Genomic DNA, 21221 nt, shown 5'->3' with positions numbered 1-21221 from the left:
TTCAGTGTTATGGAATATTTTCCAGCAGTGGGCTTGTGCAAGCTATGTTTGGTGTTGGATTATGGTAAAAGTTTAATAAATGCTCCAGTTCTAAACAGTAACTTGGTCTGAGAGTGTAACATAGTCAGATCCTGTTATTCTTTCTACTTCTCTGATAGTGGAGTTCCCATATTTTGTATTTTTAGGCTATCTCTTGCATTATTATTCTCATTTTTTTATATTTGCCTTTATAATTTACTTAACTTTCCCACTGGACCATTAGATGATGATTGCTTTAGACTATTAATATTTTATATTAATCTCAATCTCTCTTTTAATTGTGCAGAAGTAAATATGTTACTAATACATAAAGATACAGAGGGATTCAGCTATTATATTTATGGTCAGTTACAACCATTTTATAAAATAGTCTACTTATATTACATATAATGTATTCAGTCTTTTTTCTGTCCATAGTCTGTCGGAGGGCAAATTATCAATACTTGTATAAAAAGCTGTGAAAATAAGAAAGATATATTCAGAAGGTATCAAGTATAGGTCATGTATGTGAGAAGAGATGTAAGAGGGGAAAAAGTCACTCATCTCACATTTAGTGAGATGGGAAATATTTGTCGGTTCTAATCTGAACTTTAAATATATAATAATTATTATTCATTGCATTTATACAGCTCCTTCTACCCTAGGACCTCAGAACACTTTACAAACATCGGCGAACTAAGCCTCCCAACACCAAAAAAAAAGTAAGTAAGTGAATGTACAGTAACTCCTTGCTAAACGTTGTAGTTATGTGCCTGAAAAATGTGTGTTTAAGCGAAACGATGTTAAGCAAATCCAATTTCCCCATAATAATAAATGTAAATAGGGTGGGTTAGGTTCCAGGGAAATTTTTTTCACCAGACAAAAGACTATATATACACACACACAGTATAAGTTTTAAACAAACAATTTAATACTATACACAGCAATGATGATTGTGAAGCTTCGTTGAGGTGGTGGAGTCAGAGGGTGGAAGAGGGTTGGATATTTCCCGGGAATGCCTTGCTGCTAAATGATGAACTAGCACTCAGCTGAGCCCTCAAGGATTAACACGTTGTTCATGTAGCCTCACACTCTACAAGGCAGTACGAATGGAGGGAGGGGAGATAGCATGGGCAGACAGAGACACACACCCTATGTGTGAGAGAGAAATCCGCATTGCCCCTTTAAGTATGCTGACTCCACTCTAAGTACATTGCCTTTTTAAGTAGATCAGCAAGTTGAGACAGCAGCTGCTGCCAGCAAGCTCCCTCCATCCTGAGCCCTGTCGTGTGTGTCCCCCCGCAGGCTCTATGGAGATGGAGTAAGCGGGGGACAGGAGCAGAGGGGAGGGGAACACCCTGACATTAGCCCCCCTCTTACCCTTCCACACCCCGCACAGGAGGCTCCCGGGAGCAGCTCCAAGGCAGAGGGGCAGGAGCAGCAAATGGCAGTGGGGGAGTGTTAGCCGATGGTCAAGGATGTTTGGTGAGGTGCCAGCTATGCCCGTTTATACCATCCGTGACTTTAACCGCTAGGACGCACTGTCCCTTCGCGGCGGGCAGCCCGGGCTAGGCTGACGGATGCCCCAAGGTCCTAACCACCCGTGACTTTAACTGCTAGAGCTCAGAGCTCCTTCGCAGCGGGCAGTCAATACTGACTGACAGGTGCCCCAATGGCAGCACTAAGAGCCTCTCCACACCCGTGACTTTAACTGCTAGAGCTCAGAGCTCCTTCGCAGCGGGCAGCCAGGATTGACTGACAGGTGCCCCAAGAGTTTGCCCCGTGGAGGCGGCACAACTCAACGCTAGGCTCTTAGTACTCTCACCTAATGGCCAGGCTTTAGAGCCAAAACGGCTGAGGTTCTTTAATTGTGTTGGCTGCTTTACAGTAAACCAGAGAAAACAAGTCAGGCTTATGCATAAATGGTTACCAAAATTTATTAAGCTAGATTCTAATCATGTGGTTACAAAATTGCTAGTGCCTACTTATTTAAATGTAGAGATGTTACACACACAAACAAGTTACAAAACTGAAGCCACAATCCCAAAGAAAGAAAACAAAGTATAGAGCTCTATTTCAAAATATGTGTACACTAAAGATAGGAGATCAGGTGTGGGTGCTTCTTACCCTCCTTGCATCTCTCGATTCCAGCGGTGCCAAGCCAGGATCGGTCACTCAATTCCGCGGAAAGACGAATAAGGGACAAGGCGTAGGGACCCTCTTAGCTGCAGAAGCCTTGGGAGGCTGTCACTTATCTGACCAGCAGATAGATAGTGAAAAGCACTCAAAAATCATGGTGCTGTAGGTCCCCTACTTATACCTCTGTACTCCTTTATTCTCTTTCTCCTTTCTTATGCCAAATTGAGGCTGGTCTGTCTGGGCGACGCCAGCTTTCACAAGAGTAGTTTACACTTGCAAAGGAGAGAAACAATAAGTTTCGACTACTGGACATTTCTTTTATCAGGGTAAATATTTTCCCACCTAGGATGTTGGTGTGTGTGCATCATGCTATTTAGTTGGGGCTAAGAGCCATGTCTGTCACAGGGCCTCTGCCTGCTGTGAGCTTAATCGTCGTATCTGTTCCCAGAGGCACATTGTAGCAGCACACCTGTGCTTTCACAGCTTCAAAGGCTGTGCTGGAATATATGTTAAGTGCCCTATTCCTGCTTCCTCCTGTGTTTCCAGCAATGCTGGTCTGAGTGGGGGGGGCTGTCTGTCTGACTACATTCCACCCCCTGATGCACCACACTACATCCCAGATTGCAAGGTGGCGGTGATGCCAGCACCTCTTGCCCTCCTTGGGGAAATCTAGAAATACCCAACAACCAAATTAGAGGATGAGGGTTCGCGGAATTGGGTAGGATCCCTTTTTAGCTCTAGGTATCTGATTTGTGTGGAGGAAAGAGCAGTTTGAATCAAACGCTTCATAATACATAAAGTTACACAAAAAACAATTACAATAATTAAAATGGTTAAAACAGTATTCACAACCGAATGTAAAAACGGGGAGAGGGAGAATCCCAAGTGTTGAGCTAACCATTGCATCCATGAGGTTTGTCCATTCTCAGCCACTGCATGTAGTGGTACAAATTCAATTCCCAGTCCATTGGTTGAATCTAGCAAGGTGCACATCCAGCAATTTGTAGCACCAGCAGCTGAGGCGATGGTTTGGATTGCTCCCCGAAGAGGATGTTCTGGTATTGCCAAGGTGACTGGAGCCAACAGAAGGATCATGAGGGCTTGCAGGAACATATCTCTGGTGGGTCGTGTTCTAGCTAAAAAAACTTATTTTAAAACCAAAAGCAAAAATTACACCTGCTATTATAAGTAATGGCAAATATATCAACAGTCCATAGTAGTCTCTAGTGATCAAACAGGTCTGCTGCATGGTCCATTTTGCTGACAGGTTAGCTGGCAGGTTGCTCGGAACCATGGGACCATTCCTGCAATAAATCACATGGTCAGCCGGTCTTGGATGCGATCCAAGCCTCTGTAATGGTTATTAGCCTTGTATCAGCATTTAAGGCACTCCATACACCTTTCTCTTTATAGGCGTGCAAAACGCAGGTAAAGGTTCCCAGGGCTGGATGTTTAATCACAACAGTATCTCCGGGAGCATACTTGGAACTGTGCAGTGGTGTTCTGGCAGGGGAGATAGCTTTCCCTGTAGGGAAGAATCCCCTGCTGATTGGACTTCCTGTAGGAGTCTGTCTGTTGTTTAATCTCTGCACCACTTCGTCCAGTCTGTCTCCCCATGTGCCATCAGTAGGCTTCAAGTGATTCTTTAGCAACCCATTCCAGCGCTCGACCATGCCATTAGATTGAGGTCGATATAGAAGGTGGAAGTTCCATTGGACTCCATGGTTAAGGGTCCATTCCCTTACAAGTTTATTCTTAAAATGCGAACCATTATCTGATTGGATTTCTTGAGGCATTGGGACAATTGCTGTTAAGCGGTTTAGTCCCATAACTGTGGACAACCCTGTTGCCAATCGGGTTGGATATGCAAAACCAATCCCTGAAACAATTTCTACCCCAGTCAAGATGTATTTCCACCTCTGCCTTGTAGTGGGCAGTGGTCCGACATAGTCGACCTGCCAGGTTGCCCATAGTGTTTTTCCATCTCTTAGCCTGGCAAACCTTTGTCCTTCTGCTATATGTTTTCTAGTCTCAGCACAAATAGCGCAGGCTTGCACCAGGTCTCTAGCCTGTCTGTGGGTGATAGGCCACCCCCTGATATGTGCTTGCCGCACTAACTCATCACTTCCTGTGTGTCCTAAATTATCATGTAACCATGAATATAAGCGTTCCCATTCTACTTGTGTGGTAAAGAGCTGGGCAGCTGCATCGGCTAAATTGTTTAACTGTGCAGCTGGGGTATTATTCCTCTGATGAGCTGAGACATGTCCTATAGCCAGGGGTTGTTGCAGGGCATGCTGATATAACCACTTCCAGTATTCCAGTCCCCAGACTGGTTTACCTCCTATTTCCCAGTGGTTATTTTTCCAGTTAGTGATCCACTGAGTGGCACCTGCCCATACCGCATAGGAGTCCGTATATATTGCGGTGGCTCCTGCTTCACAGGCCAGTTTAATTGCAGCTAATTCTGCAAGTTGTGCTGACCCATCAATTCCAGCAGTTAGGGGTGCTGCAGAGGTGTCTGCAGGCACTGCTGCAGCTTTTCCCTTCCATTTTCCTTTGACCAGCCTGGCACTGCCATCAGTGAACCATACTCCCTCAGGCTTAGAAGGATCAAATGGGGCAGCATCCTTAATGGGAGACTGCTGTGGAGGTAGGCGGTATTCATCAGGCATTCCTACTTTCCATAGGGATTCCTGAATCATAGTGGGGTTTTGTGCAGTGTCTGCACTCCTTACCCTGTGGTGTATGTAAAGTGCCCATCTTTGGATAGTCATCTTTTGTGCTACACCAGGTGGTAACTCTTTCCCTTCCAATATAGGTTTAATGATTGGAAGAGGAGTGTGAATTGTGATGTCCTTATCCTGAGTTAATTCCTCAGTTTCTCTCAAGGCTGTGTAAGCTGCCAGAAGCACCTTCTCATAAGGTGTGTAGTTAGCCTGTGACCCTTGCCATGACGTGGAACCAAACTGAATTGGTCGTCTGGGAGCAGTGTCACTGTCTTGCCAGAGAGCATAAGACATTCCAGTGGCTCCCACAGTTAGGTACAAATGGAATGGGGCTTCAGGATGTATGGGACCCAGAGCCTGATAGGTGTGTATCTCCCCTATCAGTTGCCTGAGGGCTTCCTCATGGGCAGGAGCCCATTCCCAGGCAGCACTTTTCTTTAACAAATTGTACAATGGTCTGGCGATAATGGCAAAGCCAGGTACATGTTTTCTCCAAAACCCCAGGGTTCCCAAAATCTGTCTCAATTGATCTTTACTTTCAGGGGAGGGTGCCTGATTTAGCTCTTGCACAGTATCATTAGGCACAGACCTCCTACCTCCCATCCATACAGTACCTAAGAATTTTATCTCTTGGGAGGGACCTTGGCATTTCTCAGCTGGTAACTCTAAATTAAGGGCTTCTAGTGCTCCTTTGATTTGATTCATAGCCTCCTGTACCTCTTCTGAGGTTTTCCCACCTATTAAGATGTCATCAATGTATTGCACAGTTTGTACATTGGGTGGCAGGATAAGGTCATCTAGGACCTTTGCCAGTGCCCCATGGCAAATAGTGGGTGAGTGTTTAAACCCTTGTGGCATTCGGGTAAAAGTGTATTGTACACCTTTCCAAGTAAAAGCAAATCTTTCCTGGTCAGCTGGTTGCAAAGGGACCATGAAGAACATGTCCTTTACATCTAATACTGCTAGCCAGGGTTTATCCCAGGTTTGTATGGTGTTTACAATATCTGTTATGCTAGGGACTGCTGCAGTTAATGGTCCAGTGTTACTGTTTAGCTTCCTATAGTCTATAGTAAGTCTCCATTTGCCATTTGGTTTCTTGATGGGCCACACAGGAGAATTAAAGCGAGAGTGGGTACGAATTAAAATTCCTCGCTGTTCCAAATCTTTGATCAGGTCAGTAACAGGGCTTATGGCCTCAGCTGGGACATTATACTGCTTTGTGTTTGTTACTGTTGAGGGCGGGAGAGCAGGCGCGCTGCTAAGTAAGTTTACAGAATAGTGGGGAGGGCTTTCCTCTTCCAGGTGGGTGGCATGAGGAACAGAACTGACTCCAAAAGCCCATCTTTCCCCATTAATCCTTCCCTTCTTTCCTCTTAAAACGTCCATGCCCAGTATGTTGGCATTGCCCAAAATCACCTCATATTTTCGGGGCTGATGGTGGGGTTGCAAGGGGATATCCAGTTTTATCTTAACTAATGGGTAAGTTATGGTACTGCCATTTACCCCTGTAACAAGTACCTGTTTTCCGCCAGTAGGTGGCGAGCCCTGAAAACTTTCTCGCTTAATCATGGACATTTGAGCCCCTGTGTTTATTAAGAAAGGAATAATGTGTTTGTCATTTACAGTTACATGTATCCGGGGGTCTTTTGCTGTTGTTTTCTCCTCTTTGGATTTAAGCTGGTTTATTAGGAGAGGAGATTGACCCCCGCAAGCTAGTTTCCCTGCTCTGGTAACTCTTGCAGTTGCTGCAGCAATGGAGTATACCGGGTGTCTGCAGGTGGGGAAAGAGGAGAGAGCTGCAGAGGTGCACCGGGAGTAGCATTAGTTGTCTCCCAGTCAGCTCTTTTAAAGGTGGTTAATAATTTTAGCCGCTCTGTGGGCAGTCCATTTATCACATCTCTGGGATAACCTAAAGCCAGACATTGTCTCCACAACTTGGCTCTAAGCTCCTTTTCCTCCTGGGTTGGCTCTCGCTTGTTTTTATGTCCTTTAGATGGTGCCCCCTTGTTTCCCTGAAGGGAACGCATCTTAGCTTTGCCTGTCAGTGCTCTGATGTCTCCGAATTCTCTAAAGTATGACACCAGAAGGTTTAGCAGTGCCCGAAAGGTACTGTTATGTGCTGCAGCTTCTGATCTAAGGGACAGTGCCATAGCCCTGTGGTTACTCGGAACTCCCTTAAGCAGGGGTCTGAGATCATCTACATCTACCTGACCCTCCCATGGGCTTTCATAGGCTAACTCTTGAGGGTTTTGGCCAAGCATGCTAATGACAGCCACAGTTAATAGAGCTGTTTTTACCTCATCTATGTTGGTCCAGTGCATTACTGTGGGTTCATCTCGGTCTGCTGGGTAAATTCCTCTTGCCCATCGACAAGCCAGAGACCAAAGTGTTTTAGGGGTGTTCCCCTCTGAGTGTTCCAGGAATATTCCTGCACCTAAGTTAAGGCGCTCAGTTTCTTGGGCTGTCAGGCGTATATGTCCACCCCCAGTGTCCCAGAGGCGGACCAGCCACTCTATTATACCTTCCTCAGGCTTTTTAGCAAAATCTCCCTGGATTGTTTTTAACTCCATGGGAGTATATTGGCGGGTGGTAATTTTGGTAAAGTGTGTTGGAGCTTTACTCTCTTTTCCCTTTTTACCTCCCTTCTTTGTTTTTGAAGAGGTGGATGGATAATTGTCATCCCCTTCTTCATCCAGCTCTGCCCCACTCAAATTTTCCTCATGTTCTTCTGATTTGTGATGTGTGATAGCTGGTCTTAATTTTACAGAGGGACCTTCCTCCTCAGAGGAGGGGGACTCATTTGCTGAATCCCAAATGTCTCCATCCCATTCCTCAGGGTCTAGCCAGAGAGCAGTCTCAACTTTAGCCCGGTTGATACTGCGTGTTTTAGTCTCCAGCTTTTCCCTTCGTTCTATCCCTTCTTTCTCAATTAAGGGAAGTAATCTTTTCTGAAGATGTTCCATATCCCTATTCAGTATTCTTACTCTGGTATCTAAATTCTGGCATTCCTTGCGCAGTGTGTCCCTTTCCTGTTGTAGCCTATTAAATTCTATTGCCAGACCATGATAATCCTTACAGGCAGCTTGCCAAACGTTAGTAAGCAGCCATATACAAGCACCTTTTCCTTTCCCTTTCTTCATCTTGCAGGCAGTTCTCCAGTTACAGAAATGCTGCCAGATCTCTGCTGGTTTTCCCCAATATTTCTCCAGCAGTTCTTTGCTCCACAGAGGATTTCCCCATCCCTCTTGGGTCAAACTTTTCTCTAGCTCAGGGAATTCTGTGGTGTTTATCATGACTGGTTTCATTGTGTTACTGTAGTGCAGCCTATATCACAATCCTGTTCGTGACGCCAATTTCTGTTAGCCGACGGCCAAGGATGTTTGGTGAGGTGCCAGCTATGCCCGTTTATACCATCCGTGACTTTAACCGCTAGGACGCACTGTCCCTTCGCGGCAGGCAGCCCGGGCTAGGCTGACGGATGCCCCAAGGTCCTAACCACCCGTGACTTTAACTGCTAGAGCTCAGAGCTCCTTCGCAGCGGGCAGTCAATACTGACTGACAGGTGCCCCAATGGCAGCACTAAGAGCCTCTCCACACCCGTGACTTTAACTGCTAGAGCTCAGAGCTCCTTCGCAGCGGGCAGCCAGGATTGACTGACAGGTGCCCCAAGAGTTTGCCCCGTGGAGGCGGCACAACTCAACGCTAGGCTCTTAGTACTCTCACCTAATGGCCAGGCTTTAGAGCCAAAACGGCTGAGGTTCTTTAATTGTGTTGGCTGCTTTACAGTAAACCAGAGAAAACAAGTCAGGCTTATGCATAAATGGTTACCAAAATTTATTAAGCTAGATTCTAATCATGTGGTTACAAAATTGCTAGTGCCTACTTATTTAAATGTAGAGATGTTACACACACAAACAAGTTACAAAACTGAAGCCACAATCCCAAAGAAAGAAAACAAAGTATAGAGCTCTATTTCAAAATATGTGTACACTAAAGATAGGAGATCAGGTGTGGGTGCTTCTTACCCTCCTTGCATCTCTCGATTCCAGCGGTGCCAAGCCAGGATCGGTCACTCAATTCCGCGGAAAGACGAATAAGGGACAAGGCGTAGGGACCCTCTTAGCTGCAGAAGCCTTGGGAGGCTGTCACTTATCTGACCAGCAGATAGATAGTGAAAAGCACTCAAAAATCATGGTGCTGTAGGTCCCCTACTTATACCTCTGTACTCCTTTATTCTCTTTCTCCTTTCTTATGCCAAATTGAGGCTGGTCTGTCTGGGCGACGCCAGCTTTCACAAGAGTAGTTTACACTTGCAAAGGAGAGAAACAATAAGTTTCGACTACTGGACATTTCTTTTATCAGGGTAAATATTTTCCCACCTAGGATGTTGGTGTGTGTGCATCATGCTATTTAGTTGGGGCTAAGAGCCATGTCTGTCACAGGGCCTCTGCCTGCTGTGAACTTAATCGTCGTATCTGTTCCCAGAGGCACATTGTAGCAGCACACCTGTGCTTTCACAGCATCAAAGGCTGTGCTGGAATATATGTTAAGTGCCCTATTCCTGCTTCCTCCTGTGTTTCCAGCAATGCTGGTCTGAGGGGGTGGGGGCTGGCTGTCTGGCTACAGGGAGGGACAGCTGAACTGCTGACAATTGATAGCCTGCTGGGTGGCTGCCGCACAGAAAACTTAGGGGAGCAGGTAGCTGATAAGGGAGACTGCCGGTCCACCCTGGTTCTAAGTCCCCACCAGCTCCCTCCAATGGCTGCTCTTTCTGCAACCAGTGGACAAAGCAGGCGGCTGCCAAACAATGTTATAAGGGAGCATTGCACAACTTTAAACAAGCATGTTCTCTAATTGATCAATGAAACAACTTTAACCAGGACGACTTTAAGTGAGGAGTTACAGTACTGTTTAGGCTGGCACTGTTTGCATGAAATAGCCCCATTGGCAGGTGTTGATTCCTAGTGAAATAGTTAAGTGATTTATGTTTATTTGCCAAGGCAGTTGGCTCATTACCCTACCTAGGATTAAAGAAGAGGGGAGTGACACTCTGGGGCTAGGAGTGATTGAGGTGTGCATTAAGAGTGACTAAATTGAGAGGTAGGAAATGTATAAATACTGCGTAGAATTTCTGAGCTGACCTTTACCTTACCTCTACTGTTTTATTTAATTGTAATTCATTTTATTGTTAATAAAGTAAAAGATCAAGAAGGAGTGAGTTATATTGATTGGACTATGCTGTAGAGCAGGGTGGGATAGGCACCTGCTCAAAGTAATATTGTCTCTGTTTTAAAGATTAGGAAACTGAAGCACAGAAAGCGTTACGTAGCAAGTGAGTGCTAGGGCTGGGAATAGGAACCTGAATAATATGTGAATCCCTAATCATGAGACTACACTTCTTCTTTCTAGATTTTTATCTTGAGATTTCTTGAGTTAAAAGTACATATTCGAATTGTGTTGTTAACTTTGCATGGAGTAGCACAACAGAGCTTCCAGCATGCTCTCACAAAGCTATTTCTACATTTTAACCTTTTAAATTATCCTTATTATTGTGTTTTCCTCTTTCGTTGCCAATGCCCTGCAGTTGTCCCCTGGACTGATTAAAACATTATTCCATTATAAGCATGATTCATAGGGTTTTAAATAATAATTCATAGCTACCTCACCATCACCAGCAGCAGCAGCAGCAGCAGCAATAATTAATGCCACAATTTAACCACTCCAGTGTGAGGAAGAGGAGAAGGCCACTATGAAATTACAAAGCTTAGTCAATGGATTAGTTCCATTAAGAGTTTCCTTTTAAAAAGCAGCCAGATACCTTTACTAGAGACTATTCTAATACTGGATTCTAATATTTTCCCCTACACAACACACATACACAAGCTCTTTCCAACTCTCAAAATGAATCATAAAAACATGTTTGCAAGTTTAAAAGCGATAAGTGAAAAAGCCAATAAATAAAATAGATTTCAGAGAGAAAGGGAGATATAGCACCCTCACTGTGAGTGCTACTTGAAGGACAATTGTAGCCAGTTGAGAAGAGTATCCCAAGAAGGCCAGCCAGTTTTGTTTGTTATTTTTGGAGAGATGGAAAAAGTCACATACTGGAGCAGTGCTAGTGTATGTCTTTCTGAGCAGCTGCTTCTTTCTGGTTTATTTCATGGCCCTAATGTTAAGTTACACTTACTTCCATGGAAATATAGTCTTGGGGTTCAGGGAAGGCACTCAGTCAGAACTACTGGGTTCTGTTCATAGCTTTGCTTCCTATTCATGGTGTGACCTTGAACAAGTCAGTCTCTAAAATGAATACAACTTCCTTACCTACTTTAAAGGTATTACAAAGCTTAGGGCTTGTTCCTGCTCTCATTGAAGTCAGTTGGAGACTTCAATAGGAGCATGAATGACCATTTAGATCAGGGATCTCAAACTCAAATTACCAGGAGGGCCGCATGAAGACTAATACATTGGCCTGAGGGCCACATCACTGACACTGCCCCGCCGCGCTGCCTCTGGCCGTGCCCCCACACCACCCCTTCCATGAAGCCCCGCCCATGCCCTGCCTTTTCCCACCCCTTTCCTGCCCCCATTCCAACCTCTTCCCCAAATCCCCGCTCCTGCCCTGCCTCTTCTCCGCCTCCTCCCCTGAGCACGTGGCTTCCCCTCCTCCCCCCTCCCTCCTGGAAACTGCTAAGTGCCGCCAAACAGCTGTTTGGCAGCGGGAAGCGCCTGGAGGTAGGTAGAGGAGCGGGGACAAGGCGCTCAGGGGGATGGTGGGGGAGGGGAGCTTGGCGGCCATAGGAAATAACGGGGGGAGGGGCATGGGGAGCTTGGTGGGATGCAGCAAATAGCTCCGCTGGCTGCATGTTTGAGACCCCTGATTTAGATAGTTAATATTTATAAAGTGCTTGGAGATTCTTAGGTGACAGATATTATCATTTATTATTTGTATTTTTGTAGCACCTAGGGGCATTAGTCATGGAACACAGGTTGGACCTGATTCTGCTGTACAAACACAAAGCAAAAAGATGGTCCCTGCCCCCAGGGGCATACAATCTAAGTATAAAACAAGAGACAACAGATGGGGGAGTACAAGTAAACAATGAGACAGTATTGGTCAGCATGCCAGGCAGCATCTCTGCACATAAGCAGCCTAACTATTGTCAAGCTTTTGTAGGCAACATGGCAAAGAAGAGCTTTGAGGAGCTATTTGGAGGAGTATAATGAGGTAGCTTTGTGGATGTTTACAAGGAGCCGCTACTGAACATGTGGGCAGCATGGGAGAAAGCATGAAAGTGTCTGAAAATTTAATGAGTGGGTGGTAGAGTCCGGCATCGTGAGCCAATCAGCTCGATAGTGAATGAGAGATGATCGGTAGGATGGGAATTGGGTATGAAGGGCCATGAAAGGGAAGGCAAGCAGTTTGTGTTTGATGCAATAGAGCAGGGGGATTCAGTGGAGGGATTCAAAGAGAGGGGTAACGTGGAAAGCAACAGGTTGGGAAAATTATCTTAGCAGAAGAAGTATTCAGAATGGATGTGAGTGAGACAAGATGGCATTTGTCAAGGCCAGAAGGAAGAATGTTGCAGTAATCCAACCAGGAGATGATTAAAGCTTGAATGGGTTTTAGCTGTGTGGATGGATAGGAAAGGCCATATCTTAGAGGTGTTATGCAAGTGTTATATAACTGCAATTAATATTATAATATGACCAGCAGGCACCATAATTCACTTTTAAACATTTGTGTGTTTGTAGGATTAGAACCTAACTTTTTGATTTTAATGGGATTATTCAAACATAAAGTTAAGCACATTGTTAGTGTGTATACTCCTCTTGGGGGGTGAGGGGGGAGGCTTAATGCGAACTATAATATATGCTGTCACTGAGAGGAGAAAATACTTCTTAGAAGGGTACAATTATTATAAAATACATTATTAAGGGTGAAGATGTTAAATGCTTGAATCATCAAAAATATCCAGAGGATATCAATGGAATAATAGAGACAAGCAGAGAGTATTAAATACTGATCATTCAAGCATTCTTAGACATCAGCTTTTTCAAATTAATTGTCTTAATATAATTATGTCCTCCAGTGGTATTAAACAAGTTAGCTAATGTTGAAAAATAACTTAGGTGCCATACTTCACAGTAATTTTTCACACTGTAATTTGTTTCTGTTACCAGTAATTTCTATTAAAACCATTTCTAGTCATGTAGCTAATTTGTAGTTCTAGTTACTTAGAACTTTCTTTAATAATATTTAAATCTTGATTGTGGTCCCATCAAAATAAATAGGAGAATTACCATTGGCTTCAATAGAAGCAGGATTGAAACCTTCCTATGAAGCATTCACATTTTCTGGGGACTTGCTGAGTAGGATACAGATAAGAGACCCTAAAAATGAACAGAATGAAAATGCAAGGGCTGTCAAGCGATTAAAAAAATTAATCGTGAGATTAAAAAAATTAATAGTGCGATTAATCGCCCTGTTAATAATAGAATACCATTTATTTAAATATTTTGGATTCTTTCTACATTTTCAAATATATTGATTTCAATTACAACACAGAACACAAAGTATACAGTACTCATTTTATATTTATTTTTGATTACAAGTATTTGCACAGTAAAAAAACCAGAAGAAATAGTATTTTTCAATTCACCTAATACCAGTACTGTAGTACAGTCTCTTCATCATGAAAGTTGAACTTACAAATGTAGAATTATGTACAAAAAACTGCATTCAAAAATAAAACAATGTAAAATTTTAGAGCCTGCCAGTCCACTCAATCCTTCTTCTTGTTCAGGCAATCACTCGGATAAACAAGTTTAGTTACATTTGCAGGAGATAATGCTGCCCGCTTCTTGTTTACATCACCAGAAAGTGAGAACAGGCATTTGTTTACATCCCCAGAAAGTGAGAACCACCATTCCAGGGGACATGCATCCATTCTGATGACGGATTCTGCTCGATAACAATCCAAAGTGGTGTGGACTGACACATGTTCCTTTTCATTATTTGAGTCAGATGCCACCAGCAAAAGGTTGATTTTTCTTTTTTGGTGGTTCGGGTTCTGTAGTTTCTGCATCAGAGTGTTGCTCTTTTAAGACTTCTGAAAGCATGCTCCACACTTCATCCCTCTCAGATTTTGGAAGGGACTCCAGATTCTTAAACCTTGGGTCGAGTGCTGTACCTATCTTTAGAAATATCACATTTGTACCTTCTTTGCGTTTCTGAAATCTGCAATGAAAGTGTTCTTAAAATGAACAACGTGTGCTGGGTCATCATCCAAGACTGCTATAACATGAAATATATGGCAGAATGCAGGTAAAACAGAGCAGGGAACATACAAGTCTCCCCCAAGGTGTTCAATCAAAATTTTAATTAATGCATTATTTTTTAAAGAGCGTCATCAGCATGGAAGCATGTCCTCTGGAATGGTGACCGAAGCATGAAGGGGCATACGAATGTTTAGCATATCTAGCATGTAAATACCTTGCAGTGCCGGCTACAAAAGTGCCATGCAAATGCCTGTTCTCACTTTCTGGTAAATAAGAAGAGGGCAGTATTATCTCCTGTAAATTTAAACAAACTTCTTTGTCTTAGCGATTGGCTGAACAAGAAGTAGGATTGAGAGGACTTGTAGGCGCTGAAGTTTTACATTGTTTTGTTTTTGAGTGCAGTTATGTAACAAAAAAAAATCTACATCTGTGAGTTGCACTTTCACGAAAAAGAGATTGCACTACAGTACTTGTATGAGGTGAATTGAAAAATAGTATATCTCACTTTTATCATTTTTACAGTGCAAATATTGGTAATCAAAAATAATATATACTTTGATTTCAATTACAACACAGAATACAATATATATGAAAATGTATAAAAACATCCAAAATATTTAATAAATTTCAATTGGTATTCTACTACTTAACAGAGCAATTAAAACTGTGATTAATTTTTTTAATCGTGATTAATTTTTTTGAGTTAATTGCGTGAGTTAACTGCGATTAATTGACAGCCCTAGAAAATACCGGTCATTCCTGTATCACCATAGCACCTACATTAAACAGTAGTCTGTAATGTTTTTTTTTTAAGACTGGGAAGACATGATGAAGGTGGATCTCTATTGGTAGTATATTTACCTCCAGTGGTATCCTTGAGGCTGCTACTGGAAAAGCATGGTTGTTTTCTAGCTTAAGATGTCCTGATGTTACCATCAAGTTCAGTTTGAAGAAGCACTTGGATACCTACTTGGAAGGACAATCAAATGAATTCAGGTGCTTCAGATCATTGGCTCTCAGTCCAGTTAAACCTTATATGTTAACAAATCAAGGCTCTGATTCTACAAAGATTTATTCATATGCTTAACTCTAGCATGTAAGCAGTCCCATTGAGCTTAAAGGAACTATTTACGGGTTTGAAATTAAGGATATGTGTAAGGCTTTCAAAAATTGGGGTCCAAGTCTGTATGAATTATTGGCAGCCAGGGAAAATACTAAAATTTGTATGTAGTATGTTCACCAAAGGTCTCATGAACAGTGCTTATCAGAGACTTTGTGTGAGGAGGCAAATTTTCTAAGACCTATGAGGTCTTTTAGTACTAGCAATAGTAGTGTCGTGCACATTAAGATCCGATGGCTAGAAAGATGCACTGAAAAAACTTCCCTGTTTCATTTGCAAAGAGTGAAGCTGAATGCAGATTAAGTTGAACAAGTTAAACTTTATTAAACCCTGTACACTGTTCTATCCATGCAGATGAGATGCTTTGAGCCAATCTCCCCACATTCCCTGTTTTCCTGGTGTCCTATCAATAACAGCCGTTCCAGGGAACATCTGCCCTCTGAGTCCAGTTCCACTGATCATGTACATCTTCCTTAGTTAATAAACACATTTTTAATATAAACATTAAAAACAAATAATTGATTCCCAGACCCCTACTCCATGTTCCCTCAGCCAGAGGTTGGTAGCACATAGCCTCAACAGTTGACCACATTGCAAGTGACCTATCTGTCTCCACTCTAGCAAATGATCTCTCTGTGGAGTCTCCTCCTTCCCTGTGGAGTTGGTGTCCAGACAGTGCTGTCTCTCTGTTCTGTGATGATCTCTGTAGGCTCTCGCTGGGTGTTGTGTCTGCTGGTTTGTAAATGTAGTGTCTACTGTTCTTTTGGATCACTAGTCCCTCTTGCATAATCACTGCATATTACATGGTTGCCACTGTACCCCTCACTATTCCTTTAGTCCACTCCTTCTGGTCTCTCTCTAACAGCTGGATCCTCACAGGAGTGTTTGTCTCCAGGGCCATTGGGTCCCTGGTTGACCTGTTGTACTCTAGTGCCTACCTCTCTTATTGATTGTTGGCAGTCTCCTCTCAGCAGTGTTACTATTCTTCAGGCTGCAATAGGTCTCCCCCTCATTGATAGCAAGATTTTGGTCCTTTGTCCCATCAGTGTCTATGCCGGACTGTTTTGGCACCCGTGTGATGTGGTGTGCCAGTTTGCCAAAACTGCTCACAAGGAGTCTGAACCAGAAGAAACAGCCTTGTGAAACAGTCTTAGTTGTTTTCACGGCTGATTCCACCTTACCATTACTCTGTGGGTATGATGGGGATGAAATGTGTTTGTCAAATTCCCATTTACAAACAAATTTCTTGAATTCCCACAAGGCAAATTGGGGTCTTTTGTTAATGAATACAGTGTCCAGAGTGCCATCTCTCGCAAAGTGGGCCTTCAGTTTGCCAATCACTGATTTGTAGGGCCCTACCAAATTCATGGTCCATTTTGGTCAATTTCACAGTCATAGGATTTTTTAAATCGTACATTTCATGATTTCAGAAATTTAAGTCTGAAATTTCACAGTATTGTAATTATAAGGGGTCCCAAAAACGAGTTGGGGGGCCTCAAGGTTATTGCGGGGGGGGGGTTGCACTACTGCTACCCTTACTTCTGTGCTGCTGCTGGTGGTGGTGCTGCCTTCAGAGCTGGGTATCCAGCCAACAGCCGCCGCTCTCCGGCCACCCAGCTCTGAAGGCAGCGCAGAAATAAGGGTAGCAATACCATGACCATCCCCGTCCCCCCCCCAATAACCTTTCAAACTCTCAACAACCCTCTTTTGGGTCAGGACTCCCAGTTTGAGAAATGCTGGTCATACCCTGCCATGAAATCTGTATAGTACAGGTAATAGCACACAAAAGACCAGACTTCATGGTCCACGACATGTTTTTCATGGCTGGGAATTTGGGAGGGCCTTACTTATTTGCTTGCTGTTTCAGGCAGGGTATCGACCTCCAAGAAATTTAAATAGTAATCCACTGTAATCAAATACTGCTTTTTCTTGAAGGTAAATAAGTCCATGCCTACCTTTTCCCATGATTGGATGAGCAGCTCATGTGGCAACAGAGTCTTTTTTTTGGTGGGAGTTAACACATGACCAGCAGGAGTCACACCCCTATATCAAGGAGCAGAGTTGTGTATTCTTTCCTGGCCACTAAACACAATCTTGAGCACATCTAAGACATCTGTCAATGTCCAAGTGTGAGGCATGTATTTTTTGTATGACATCCTTACATAATGAGTCGGGGGCAACAGCTTTCTGTCCTTGAAATATGATTCCATCCTTAATGATCAGCTCATCTTTAATTTGAAAATATGGTTCTGCCCCTACTGTAACTGGTTTTTGTCTTCTGACCATCCTACTCATATTGCTGTCCTTGCCTACATTTGGATGTCCTTTCCTTTTATATCCATCAGCTTCGCTGTTGAAACTGCAATTAGGCAGTCCTTCCAGCACTTGGGTGAGTCTTCTTTGGAACATCTCTGGTGCTGGGTTTATGCCCATCAGCATGTGCAGCCATCTGTAGTGACCAAATGGTGTTGCTCAGGTTGTCAACGTGATGGTCTTTGTCCAGGCTTATGTGCCAAAACTCATTCCTCACCTCACAGATCTTAAAGATTCTGATAACATAAGACATTGTGGGCAGTGGATAGTAGCATCTTTTCAATGCCCAGTTCAGTGGCTTTGGGTCTATGTAGATGTGTAATTTGCCTGATGTCTTCTGTATCACCCCATGCTGCTTACCAAAGCTATACTGGCCTCTAGAAGTGCTATGATACCTCTGGTCTGCAGATTTTCAAGCTCCTTGCATACTGGATTATGTAGTGCCATGGGAATTTTTTGTCATGATAAGCACATAGGTTCCACTGTGGGGGTGGACTTTCATTTCCAGCCTTTCCTTCAAGGCACCTATCACCTTTGAAAATATCCCCACACTCTTTTAAAGTTGTCTTTATTGTCCATGGGACTTCCCCCCGTTTTACTCCTTGTACTGCAGCTATTAAATTCTGACACTGCACACTGATCAGATCCATGGCTTGTGTGGCTGTATTCCTCATAAGGGGATTGTGCTTACCATCCACCACAACAAACTTCAGTTTGTGCCATCTGTTATTTTTTGTGTTGGTTTCTGAGGTCACATTTTCCTATGGGCTGCATTATGCTTTCATTGTACATTGCACCTGCTGTTTGTAATGGGCATGTTAGAGTCCAATTCACCCTGAGGAATCATTTTGCAGAAGGATCCACCTGAAATAACACAGGGCATTTCCCCATTAACGTTGTTGCATACACAGAGATATTGTCCCTTATATTGTCTCCTGTCTCAACAGCCTGGACCTGATATGCTCACAGACTCAAGGTGGGAGTTGTGATGTCATCGCAGCTGTCTGATGAGCCTTCCCCCTTTTATACAAGCCTGACTGAACCATTTTAGCAGTGTGTGCAAGAGCTGAAGAAGGTCCCAGAAAGGTTCAAAGTGCCACATTCCTTGCAGTGCTGTCCTACTGCAGGACACTTCCCTCCCCCCCCCCCCAAACTGTTTCCCACAGTAAATGCCTCTCACTAGGGATATGGAACCTTGGTCATATTTTCTCCATTTGTTCTCCTTTGTTGTGCACTTCTGGGTGTGTTGTGCCTCTTCTGGCTTTCATCCTTTCTCTTAAGGTTTCTACTGCATACACATGTCTAAGCATCTATTTAATGTGAGATCACCTTCCTGGATCAGTTGCTCCCACAGGTGCTATCCCCAGTGTTGCCCTGTCCCAAATTAGGGGGTCTGTCAAGTCCTCAGAATTGCAGTTTTCTTCTGGTTTGGGGAGCAATAGGTTCCCAGGGCTCCTAGGACTGCAGTAAGGCTTGAGGCAGCAGTGTGCTTCAGAGTAGTGCAGATCTCTCTGCCTTGTCCCCAGTAAGGTAAAATAATATTTTTACTTTCCAGCTGTTATCGTTCTCCTGCATGGCCAGGTCTATGTACAGCTACAGCTCCTCCTTCCACTGGGTCTATCACTGGGCTAGGTTTGTGTCTGTAAAAATCCAGCGTTCCAAGGGGCTTCAGACCAAGTTCCATGGCTCATGCTGCCAGCTGCTGCACTACAGAGAATTTACAGCTCACATGCTGCCACCACAGCTCATTTGCAAAGAGTGAAGCTAAAATGCAGGTCAAGTTGAACAAATGAAACTTTATTAAACCCTGTGCATTGCTCTGTCCATGTCACTGAGTTGCCTCCAGCCTGACTCCCCACATTCTTGTTCCCTTGGTGTCCCCTCACTAACAGCCCCTCCAATTCCAGTCATTATGATACATCTGTGTAGATAGATAAGGCCCAAGATTGTGAGTGTTCTATGTTATGACAACTGATGTTCTCTACAGGGGGTAATTGGTGTTAACTGATTAATTTAATTATATATAATTAAATCAATTGATTAATTAAATTAAGTGATTGATTAAATTAATTCTTTTCCAGAAATATGGAATGGCTGCCCTATGAGGAGAGATTAATAAGACTGGGACTTCTCAGCTTGGGAAAGAGACGACTAAGGGGGGATATGATAGAGGTCTATAAAATCATGACTGGTGTGGAGAAAGTAAATAAGGAAGTGTTATTTACTCCTTCTCATAACATAAAAACTAGGGGCAACCAAATGAAATTAATAGGGAGCAGGTTTAAAACAAACAAAAGGAAGTATTTTTTCACACAACGCACAGTCAACCTGTGGAACTCCTTGCCAGAGGATGTTGTGAAGGCCAAGACTATAACAGGGTTAAAAAAAAGAACTAGATAAGTTCATGGAGGATAGGTCCATCAATGGCTATTAGTTAGGATGAGCAGGGATGGTGTCCCTAGTCTCTGTTTGCCAGAAGCTGAGAATGGGCAACAGGGGATGGATCACTTGATGATGACCTATTCTGTTCATTCCCTCTCAGGCACCTGGCATTGGCCACTATCAGAAGACAGGATACTGGGCTAGAAGGACCTTTGGTCTGACCCAGTATGGCCATTCTTATGTTCTAACATGATAAAATCCAGTGGACAAAGATATAAAATTATTTTTTTGTATCTCAGTCATATCTTAGTAGTTTTCCAAGCACATTCTTTGAGTTTGTGTTGCTCAGGACCTAAAACTAATATTTTATAGTAGATTCTTTGTGTACTCCAAGCACTTGTCAAGTGATACAAAGATTGTCAGTCTAAATAATGTTGTTGTAATTAACTGAAATAATGTAATCAAGACATTGGTGTACAAAGTGAAATTGCAACAGATTTGGAACAGAGATAAGGACAGTCTGAAATTAGTGTTTCTTTGAGTCACCTATGGCTAAAGCTATATACACGATATGAAACTATACAAAGACATAAAGTTTGGGATTAACCCTTCCATTAGTGCACAAAATATTTATAAAAGTTACTAACTTCAAACAACATTAGAAGTTATGCACATAAGCTTCCCAAGGATTAAGCTGACACATGGCAGTTCTGAATTGTCTGACTTGACCAATTAACCTTTTTCACATGGCTTTTTTGACTTATGACTGAACTGTTATTTTTCTAACTTGGATTTTTTCTACAGTAACTCCTTGCTTAACATTATGTTCCTGAAAAATGCGACTTTAAGCGAAACAATGTTAAGCGGAAGGGGTAGGGACTCGGGCAGAAGGGGCAGGTGCTTGGGTGGAATGGACAGGGCTGGGTGTCAGCCTCCCCCAGCCAGCCCTTCAGCACTGCCTGACCTGCACCACCCAGGGCTGCGGTGGCAATTTAAAGGGCCCGGGGCTCTGGCTGCTGCTGCGGTAGCAACGGCAGCCGGGAGCCCCAGGCCCTTTTCAATCACTGGGCTCTGGTGCAGCTGCCCCTTTTACCCCACCCCCCATGGCAGCGCTTTAACATTGGCTGTGTACGGGCCAGTACGGGCAGCCACTTCTTACTGGTATGCTGTGCTGACCTGTACCGGCCCACTTTCACCTCTGGGCTCCGGGCTTTAGTCTTGCACGCCTCCGCCTAGGAGCC

At 43.5% G+C, this 21221-nt stretch overlaps 1 long non-coding RNA gene across 2 annotated transcripts in view; it reads left to right on the top strand.

Annotated features, from left to right (window-relative positions):
• LOC140908602 (uncharacterized) overlaps positions 1-21221 on the top strand; it is a 140040-nt gene that overhangs the window by 28934 nt on the left and 89885 nt on the right. For both annotated transcript variants that reach the window (XR_012157928.1, XR_012157927.1), the window contains exon 2: positions 669-740. This is a non-coding gene — a long non-coding RNA (uncharacterized lncRNA). The remainder of the gene's footprint in view (positions 1-668; positions 741-21221) is intronic.

This window comes from Lepidochelys kempii, chromosome 3 (genome assembly GCF_965140265.1).
Source record: "Lepidochelys kempii isolate rLepKem1 chromosome 3, rLepKem1.hap2, whole genome shotgun sequence".
Classification (NCBI taxonomy): Eukaryota; Metazoa; Chordata; order Testudines; family Cheloniidae; genus Lepidochelys; species Lepidochelys kempii.
The sequence above is the reverse complement of the archived record's forward strand: the minus strand, read 5'-3'. Positions and strand labels throughout refer to the sequence as shown.